This window comes from Petaurus breviceps, unplaced genomic scaffold (assembly GCF_028583685.1).
Source record: "Petaurus breviceps papuanus isolate PSGF00001 unplaced genomic scaffold, PetGlider_PUasm1.0 178, whole genome shotgun sequence".
Taxonomy (NCBI): Eukaryota; Metazoa; Chordata; class Mammalia; order Diprotodontia; family Petauridae; genus Petaurus; species Petaurus breviceps.
Genome location: NW_027185777.1, coordinates 31,010,934 through 31,020,635, shown reverse-complemented (window position 1 = coordinate 31,020,635; position 9,702 = coordinate 31,010,934). Strand labels below are relative to the sequence as shown.

Below are 9,702 nucleotides of genomic sequence, written 5' to 3'. Positions count from 1 at the left end.
TCTCTCTCTCTCTCTCTCTCTCTCTCTCTCTCCCTCCCTCTCCATCTACATATATGTCCTCCAAGGAAGACCTGCCTAGAACCGTGAAATCCCTAGAAATTAGCATTTACCAGCACTTTCTTCTGTCCTGTGCTAGTCAAAAAATTTTTTTGGGCTATGGTCCTTCTAAGGAGTATGTACCAGGGACCAGACCTATGCTCATAAGGATAAAAAAAAAATCAATTCATTTACCCCAAAGTAAATCTAAACCTTGAAAGAGGTATTGAATTTATTGTGTACCTGACTAGGGGATTAAACTAATATAATAATAAGTCATTTTTATAGTGCTTTAAGATTTCTGAAATCCTGGCCCCACAGCAGACTTATGAAGTAGTATCAATATTATCAATAACTGATGTTTACATAGTACTTTAAAGTTTGCAAAGCACTTTCTGTACATGATATCAATATGTCACAAAAATCCAGTGAGGTAGGTACTAAAAGTATAATTCCCTCTCTCTCCGTCTCCACTTTACAAATAATCTTACAGTTAGTATGAGACCCAGGATTTGAAGCCAAGCCATCCTGACTTCCAATCTAGCACTTAATTCATTACCTCATACTGCCTCTTTTTCTGTTATTTACATTTTAGAGACATGGAAGCTGAGGTTCTGAGGTTACGTTCATAGGTGTACAGATCCAATAATAACAATAATAGCTACCATTTCTATAATACTTCTAAGTGTAACAAATGCTCTACATGTATTAAAAGAGATTTCCATCTCTTTTAATCCTTATAACAACCCTGTGGAGTGGGTGCTATTATTCCCATTTTATAGATGAAGAAATTGAGAACAAAAGAGGTTAAGTGACTTGCTTAGGATTATATAACCTTCAGCCACTGTAATTAACCTCTTCAGTCCCCATTTCCTTCTGGAAAAGGTGAGGAATTCAATTAAACAAGCATTTATTTAGTACCTACTAAGAAGCATCTATGGTTTAGTGAATAAAGAGCTGGCTTCCAAGTTAGGAAGACCTGGGTTTCAGTCTTGCCTCTAACACATACGGGGTTTGGGAACTTCGCTAAATCACTTAACCTCAAAGTGCCTTAGCCAACTGTTTAAATCCTAAATTTCAGAGCAGTTATCAATTGGCAGTGGCAGAGGGAGTTTCCTCACTGGGGGTTCCTTAATCACAGGTTTGTTCCCCCCCAAAAAAAAAGTACTAGTCATTGTGCTAGGCACTGGGGACCCAAAGGACACCTCAAGGAACATATATTTTACTGGGGAAAACAATACGAATACAGATTAAAAAAATACAATGGAATCTGAAGGAGGTTTGGGAGGTTAAGTACTGAGGTGATCAGGAAAGGTCTGATCTCTTAGGTCCCTCTTAGCTCTGAAAAATTCTGATTCTGTGCCAGAGCCAAAAGAGCTTTAAAGATGACTCTCTTTGTGGGTGGTAATTTAAAAATTGTGGAATACCTTTCAGGCAAGAAAAGCTTCCCTTTGTCTTGTTTTCCACATCTGTACAATAGGAATCCTTGGAGATGCCAAGTTATCTCACAAGGACCTTGTGGGGATTGGCAGGGAAGTCCAGTCCTCACAGAGAAACAATGGCCTTGAATTCAAAAATGCTGCTATTTTAAACAAAGGATAGATAAACCCCTGGCACACATTCAAGAAGGTTAAAAACTATAGCCAGGCCAATATTTGTTTAACTGTACTAAGTGAAATATGATTTAACAGAGGGATTGGGGACAGACCCTGTGTTTGAGTTGATGCTTTGGCAAACATCCCTGCCAACAAAGAGGGCAGGAAGGTCTTGGGCCTTATCATAGCAATCATTAGATGTCTGCTCAGGGGATCTCTCATTGTTTCTCCAAGTGGCAGTTATTTGCTGCTGACTTATAAGGCCCATGGTGCTAACCTCGGACCTGATATTGGGTCCATTCATCCAGCTGTGGATGTATCCCTGGGGATGTGTGCCAGAGCAAGAAATTGTGAATCCTGAAGCTAAAATCTTAGCATGTGCCCCTTGGCTACTTTTAAAAATAGCAAACTAAATTTCTGACCCTTTGCAATAGAGGGGCTCTCTTACTAGCTTTGAGTCTTGATTGTCTTCCATTTCCTTGTGTCCTTCCTCTATGTGGATGAGAAGCAAATGAGTTAATCCTTATGAAGCTGAATATCCTTTATAATTGAATAGGTTAGTTCCTGCAATTTTCAGTGGTTGAACTGAAGTGGGCATTGTCTATTCAGTAAAACCCTGGTTAATCATAACTCAATCAATTAGAGAACCAGCTTTTTACCCCCTTCACTCCATGTTTAGAATTAATCAATCTACAAGAGTATGTTAAGTACTTACCATGTGCCAGGAGCTTTGCTAAGCAGTACAGATACAAAGAAAAGAACCCCTCTGTCCCCCCACAAAAAACAGTCTCTGACTTCAAAGAACTTAATAATCAGGGAGAGAACATGTAAATAAATGGGTAGACATGCAATAATGTGATATATGCAGAAGGGAAGGTAAGTTTAAAAGGAATAAATCACAAAAATGAAATTCTTCTCTGAGGGGTTTAGTCTCTCTGCCTCCACTCCTTGTTCTTCCCCTAAAAGCCCACTGCAACCACCAAAAAAAAAAAAAGTAAAAAACCAAAACCTCAAACCAAGTTGCAGGATATGACCTAGGGTCAGGGAAGTTTGGTAGTTTTCTACATCTACATCTACTCTAGGTTCACAAAAAGTTCATACTCAAATTATGTCCCTGAGGAATGCCAATACCCTCCACTTAATTCAGATCAATAAGCATTATTATAGCACCTAGTATGTTCAAGGCATTGGGAAGATAAAGACGACCTGGTCCCTCAAGGTTACCCTTGGAGTTCTGAGTATTAGGAGTAACCTGCCCTCCAGGAATCAAGCCTCCCCAGTGAAAGTGGGAATTGGGGAAGTTGGCCTGGAAAGGGTACTCCATAATGGGGCTCATCCAGGATAATTCTGGGGCCCTTTTTTTTAGCAAGGACCCACTAGAGAAAAATATTTTTTCATCCAAGAATTTTATTTTTGCATAATTTACTTTTGCCTTCAGTTGTCTACTAGAGAAAAATTTGTATTTTCTTCTATTTTTTGCTTTAGACCATAATTGAGCAATCTATTTTCTAGTCTGTTTCCATACATATTGTTTACAAACCATTTTTTTTGTAAAACTTTTATTTGAATGATTAATTAATATCCACTGTATTACTGTATTCTTATGAACATGGAAGCTATTGGTTGTATTTCTGAAATCCTAAAATACTAGTGTCTAGCAGTTTGCCTGGAGCACAATATGATAACTCATAATTGTTCCCCTTTTCCACCTTTTTACTTTTAAGATGACCTTATATTTCTTGGTTTATTTGTGACATGAGTCCAGGGAATTTGTCTGAGCTCCTTATGGAGTATAGGTCCACAGGATAAGGTTTACTCACTGACCTTATTAACCTTAAAATACTTGATCCCTTTTTGGAAATCTCATGCTTCCTTGGGGCTTTTCTAAGTTAACCTGTTTGTCCCTACAATAGTAAGTTAGAACTCTATTTACTCTAGTAAGTTAAAACCTCCCTTCGGAGGGATTGCCTTATATGTGAAACAGATTCCTAGAGATACTTTGGTGTGCCTATTATGGAAAGGATTACCTGTAGATATTTTGTTCAGACCTCATTTGGATCCCTCAACCATAGACATCTCACCCAGGACTTCTCTGGACTTGAACCTGCCTTCCAGGTCCTGAAGTCAATGGCCATTTTTTTTAGTTATTTATTTTTTTTAAACAAAGGTAATGAGGATGTCTTCCAGTCAACTCCAAATCCCTAATCCCTGTGAGAAGATTCTCTCAAGTTCTGGGACCTCTTCAGGGACTAAGCTTTCCCTACAAGATGGGAAACTTCATTTCCTTTGCTTTTTTTAAAATTATTTTTGAATTTCTTTTCTTTCTGACTTTTGCAAGCTTCAAGGAGTAAATTTATGCTATTTTATAGTAGAAAAAAATGGAAACTAAATGGGTACCTACTCAATAGTGAATGACTAAACAAATTATGGTATATGAGCACAACAGAATATTATTATACCATAAGAAATGATGAAATAGACAGTTTTAAAGAAAATTAGCAAGACCAGTTTGAATTCATGCAGAGTAAAGTAAGTAGACCTATGGGAACAGCTTAAACAATAACAGCAATATTAGAAAGAAAAAAAAGCAACTTTAAACAGTTTTGGGACTCTGATTCATGCAACAACAAACCACTTTTTCAAAAGTCTAAAGATAATTATGCTATCCATATCCTGACAGAGAGGTGATGTATTTAAATTGTTGAATGAGACATACATTTTGGACATGGCCAATGATTGAATTTACTTTGTTTGACTATGCATATTTATTATGAAGTTTTCTTTCTTTTTATGTTCAGCTGGGGGAAGAAAAAATGAATGTTTGTTTACTGAAAAAAAAATTTTTTAAACTATGTGTTAAGTTGAATCTTCAGACATTTGGAAGTATACTTGGTTGGTTTCTGGGCTTGTTCATGAGCTATACCACACAGACTTTTCTCCAAATTCTTTAGTACAAGGAACGAGGAAAGACATTGAAAAAGCCTGATATTGAACCTTTCCACTAGGGAGTTATTCAAAATTTGGGACTAGGGACTTTGCCAAAATCACTCTAGATAATTTGCTTAGAGGAAGCAAATGTTTTACTGAGGGGAGAATATAAAGGTAGAGGATCCACCCCAAATAATCAAATAACATTCAAACATTTTGATTGAATCAATCAAAGTAAACTAGGTATAAATAAGTTCTAAATAATTTGAAATGATCATAGGGATTTTGAAGGTCATTGGATGTAAGTAGATTATGTAATACTGTGAATATCTTATGATGGTTGAAGGGACCAGGAGGTTGCTATAGCCTAATGAGCCTCGAGGCCACATATGATCCTCTAGGTCCTCAATTGCTGCCTTAAACAAAGATTTGTTCTGTGCAGTCTGGATTCAGTCAAAGTGTTGCACTTGAGGATCTAGAGAGCCACATGTGGCTTCCAGGTCAAAGGTTTCCCTCCTACACTTAAAAATAAGAAATTAATTTGAAGCCAGTTGGTTAAGAGAGAGATGACTCCAAATCTGGAATCAACAATTCCAAATCTCTGAAAGGGAATTATTTCCTTGGAAGAGAAGAAAGTACCTCTCTCTTTAGCAGCCCCTTCCTCAATAATCAGTGATCAGAGAGAATGAACTAGTACAAGAAAATGAATACAACCTGAGAGTACAAAAAAGACATTCTAAGGGAAAACAGAAATTTCCCAGGAAAAGGCAAAGGAATAAGAAGAGATGGAAATGACCTTGTGAACTTTGATAAATCAGAAGACCAGTACGTGCCACTGGTATTGGTAGCAATTTCCTCTGAACCCCAGATGAAGTCCACAGAACAGCGATTGTTGATTACACAATGTGCCTCAGGAACTAAGAGACATAGGGAGGCTAGTCTCACCACAGAAAGGCAGCTCTAGAACTCTTACAAGGAGAGCCCAGAGAGAGCTACCCTAAAAGGAAGCTTCATGATGGTTTACAAAGGGTGAAAAAGACTTCCAATAACCAGGGGTTGGGAATTATTCTTTTGCCACACAAGTACTTCACTACCATTTTATTGTAAGTTTGATTTTACTTTGCTTAGGGAATTTGTGTGAGCAGGGGGAGAGTGTCACCATGGTATTGGGGGATTTTTTAAAACAACTGTAGTTGCTAAACCTGCTTAGTGAGTATCTCTTTTAAAAGCTAAACATGTCTGATAATCAATGGGAAGCACACAAGTGGGGGCCTATAAGCAAGAGTACCAGAAACCCAAGCCTAAGGGTCAGCTCTAGAATTCCCTTGGGAGGGGAGGTAGTAGTCACTGTCCACTGAGGACCCAATCTGAATGGGAGTTGGAGAAGGAGTCCTATACTGGGTGTCACACTACTTTCTGAGAACAGCTGGTAGGTAAAACTAGACAGAACTCAGAGTACAAAAAGGAGAATAATAAGTTCAGAAAGATAGGCTGGAGCCAAATGCAGAATAACTTAATTGGTAGTCATTAATTATGAAGAGTTTTAAATGCTCAATCGTAGTCTTAGAGCTCATTTAGGCCAACTCCTCATTTTACATATAAGGAAACTGGGATAGTATGGTGTCTAAGATTACACAGGAATTGGGAGACTGGAACTCAAAACTAGGTATCTTGAATTAGTCCACTGATTTTTTTTTTCTTCTATCATATCAGTTGCCAAAAATACATCCAGTTGCACACAACAGATCCTCTAAAGGAAGGAAAGAAGACTAAAAATTTAAAAATATTTGTAAGTGTTAAAATGAAATGGATTTTTTCTGATTAAACTTAATATTTGGTTAAGTAGACTACCCGATTTCCTGGGCATTCCAATTGAAGTTTCACTCTAAATTCAGTGCCTTGTGGAGCCTGAATAGTGTCTTATATGATAACTTATAACCTAAAACAGATAAGTTTAAGAAAATTGCTTGATACTCAAAAGAGTTTCAATGACTTGCTCATGGTCATAGATATTGAGAGTCTAGAGGTAGGATCTAAACCCAATTCTTTCCAAACATTTTTTTTTTAAGCAATTGGGGTTAAGTGACTTGCTCAAGGTTACACGGCCAGTTGTTTCTGGGTGTGGTGCTGAGTATCTGAGCCCGGGATTAGATCCAGGTCATCCCAACACTGGAGCCAGTGCTCTTACTCGCTGAGCCACCTGGCTGCCCCTAAGCAATTGGGGTTAAGTAACTTGCTCAAGGTTACACAGCCAGGTGTTTCTGGGTGGGTGCTAAATGTCTGAGCCCGGGATTCGATCTCCAGGTCTTCTCAGCACTGGAGCTGGTGCTCTTACTCGCTGTGCTACCTGGCCGCCCCCCAAACATTTTTTGATAAAAATAAAACTATAGTGGATAATATTAGGAGAAAGACTTGGCATATATTTGGTTCTTAATACATGACTGGCTTCAAATAAATCAACAATACAAACTCTGCTTTTCAAAATACTTAAAGTGAAGCTAATTGTAAATATAGAAGTACATTTGAAAATTTATTCCTTCATACAACCAGAGCCTATGAGGAGCCTAAAATGATAAGCATGCTTACTCAAAATACTATTTTTCATCAATGATCAGACTGGGGAGACCTGATAGCTGCCACTAAGCATTTTAAGAACTATCATAAGAAAAAGGCATTTGATTTTGTTGTTGTTGTTGAGTTGTTTCAGCCATATCTGATTCTTAGTGAGCCTGTTTTGAGTTTTTTGTTTTGTTTCTTTTGGCAAAGATACTGGAGTGATTTGTCATTTCCTTTTCCAGCTCATTTTACATTATGAGGAAACTGAGGCAAACAGATTAAATGATTTGCCCAGGGTCACACAGCCAGTAAGTGGCTGAGGCTAGATTTGAACTTTGGTCTTCCTGATTCCAGGCCCAGCACTCTCTCTGCTGGGCTACCTACCTGCCCCAGATTCATTTTGCGTGGTTCCAAAGGGCAGAACTAGAAGCACTGGATAGAAGATGCAAAGAAATGAATTAAGGCTTAATATAAGAATCAACATTCTGATAATTGGTGGGTGGGTGGGCTGCCTTAGAAGGCAATGGGCTTTGTTCTTTCTTGAGGCCTTCACGCAAAAAGCTGGATGACTATTTAACAGGCATATGCTAGAAGGCATTCTAGTATTAGGAATGGCTAGACTCCTCTGAGGCTCCTTCCAGCCTTGATATTCTGTGATTCAATAACTACACGCCTGGCACTCCCTCCATTAAATTGCTTTTTTGTTGCCCTGGTGGGTAATTAAGAGGCATTTTCTACAACCCTATACAGTAGAACCTCAGTTTACGAATTTAATTCATTCCAAGATTCTTTTCGTTATGCGATTTGTTCTCACTGCAGCGTGAATTTTCCTATAGGAAATAATGTAAAGTCAGATGGTTGGTACCACACCCCCAAAATATTCATATAAAATAATTATTTATAATTTTAAGTAAGTTTTTTGTCCCTAATGCACCTGAAATACAATAGCAATGATGAGTACACAATATAAACCCAAAATAAAATAAATTAACCTGTACTTTACCTTTGAGAAGAGTCATGGCTAATGTGAGGGAGAGGAGAGGAAGGGGGGGGAGGGAAGGCAGGGTAGGGAACTGAAGGGCTGGTGGAGAAAGTCGGGATCAGAGGACCAGGGTTGTGGCTAGGACTGGAGTGGGAGGAGAGGGGGTGGCCTGGGGCCTGGGGTGGGGAAGGGATTTTTCTTATGCTGCTGCCACTCACCACCACCTCCAGCAGGAGTGGCCAGAATGTTGGTTGAGGCCACAGGCCTGGGATACCTGACTGCCCCCTCCACTGGGGTCCCAAGACTCCTGGCCAGTCGCTGCCACCCACACTTCCCACCCTCAAGGCCATAGGCGTAGGTAGGAGAGCAAGTATCTGAAGCTGCAAGTGCGGGGCTCACTCCACTACACCACACTACAGACCCTGACCAAGTCAGATACCATACTCAAAGCCATATTCAGTGGCTGCATTGAGGTGCTCACAGACTCCGAAGGCTGGGCGCTGATTGACAAGGAGTGGTCATTATTTTGGGACAATCCTAAACGACCTTCAGTATGGGTCAGTGCCTCTTCCAGAGGGCCTGCAGGAGTTAGGTGAGCCGCTGGGTGAGGCACTGGGGCAGATACCAACTGGGGCAGGGACTAGCTGAGGATTGCCAGTTGGCTCTACAGCAAAAGAGTGAGAACCTTTCCCCACTCTGCCTTATTCCCATGGTGACATCTCCACTGCAAGAGCAGCAGCTTCTGTCTAGCACCTCTAAGCCAGTGGTGAAGCAAACATGATGTTCATAGTGTGAAATTTTGTGAAAAAGTTTTCCTTGTCCAGTGAAGCATACTTAAATCAGGTTACTCATAAACCAGGTTCCACTGTACTGTGATTTACAGGTTGGTCTTGTCAGGCTAAAGAGCTAAGGACTTGCTTGCCTAGCTGCTATAGAAGAATTAATTAGATCGCAGTAAAGTCCATGGTTTGGTTACTAAGATGGGGATGAAACAGGTACAGGGAGCAGGGTTCAGAGACACAGAACAGTCAGGTTGTAAGGCAAGGTCAGGAGCATGGAAGGGTAGTCCCTGTTGCTAAATGGAGGTCAAAGTCCAGGACAGAGTAGGAAGCACCACTCAAGTTATCTGGCAGAAAGAGGCAGAAAGTTCAGAGACAAACTCCTAGGCAGGAGGAGACAGCTTTAAGCAACAGTGATATTAACTAGATAGTCTAGTTTCACAAGATGCTGGGTTGCAAATTAACCCTTGCAAAGCTAGGCTGCTTACTTCTCTAGGCATTTCTAACCTCTTGGGACCTTTACAGTCTCTAAGCTTCAAAAACTTGTAGACACTGTTCTGGTGGAAGCCAGAACTATACTTAAAAAAAGTTCACCTATTAGTTAGAAGAAACCATAGTTTTGCTCTCTGTTGAGAATTTAATTTTTTTTCCTCAAGAGGTTTTCCTTCAGGTATGTCTATAGTGAAGAATGGAGCCTCGCGTAGTTTCCTCTTCCTCCTTCTCTTCTCTTCCCTTTCTTTTTCTTCTTCCTCAAAATAGTTGCCTAAGATTGGCAGTGGGGTACCTTGGTAGTATAGTGGATAGAATGGCAGGCCTGTAGTCAGGA

General features: G+C 39.7%; 1 pseudogene; it reads left to right on the top strand.

Moving 5' to 3' along the window:
• The first annotated feature begins 8,341 nt into the window (after nucleotides 1–8,341).
• On the top strand, nucleotides 8,342–8,878 carry LOC138159841 (BTB/POZ domain-containing adapter for CUL3-mediated RhoA degradation protein 1 pseudogene; annotated as a pseudogene).
• The last annotated feature ends 824 nt before the right edge of the window (nucleotides 8,879–9,702 follow it).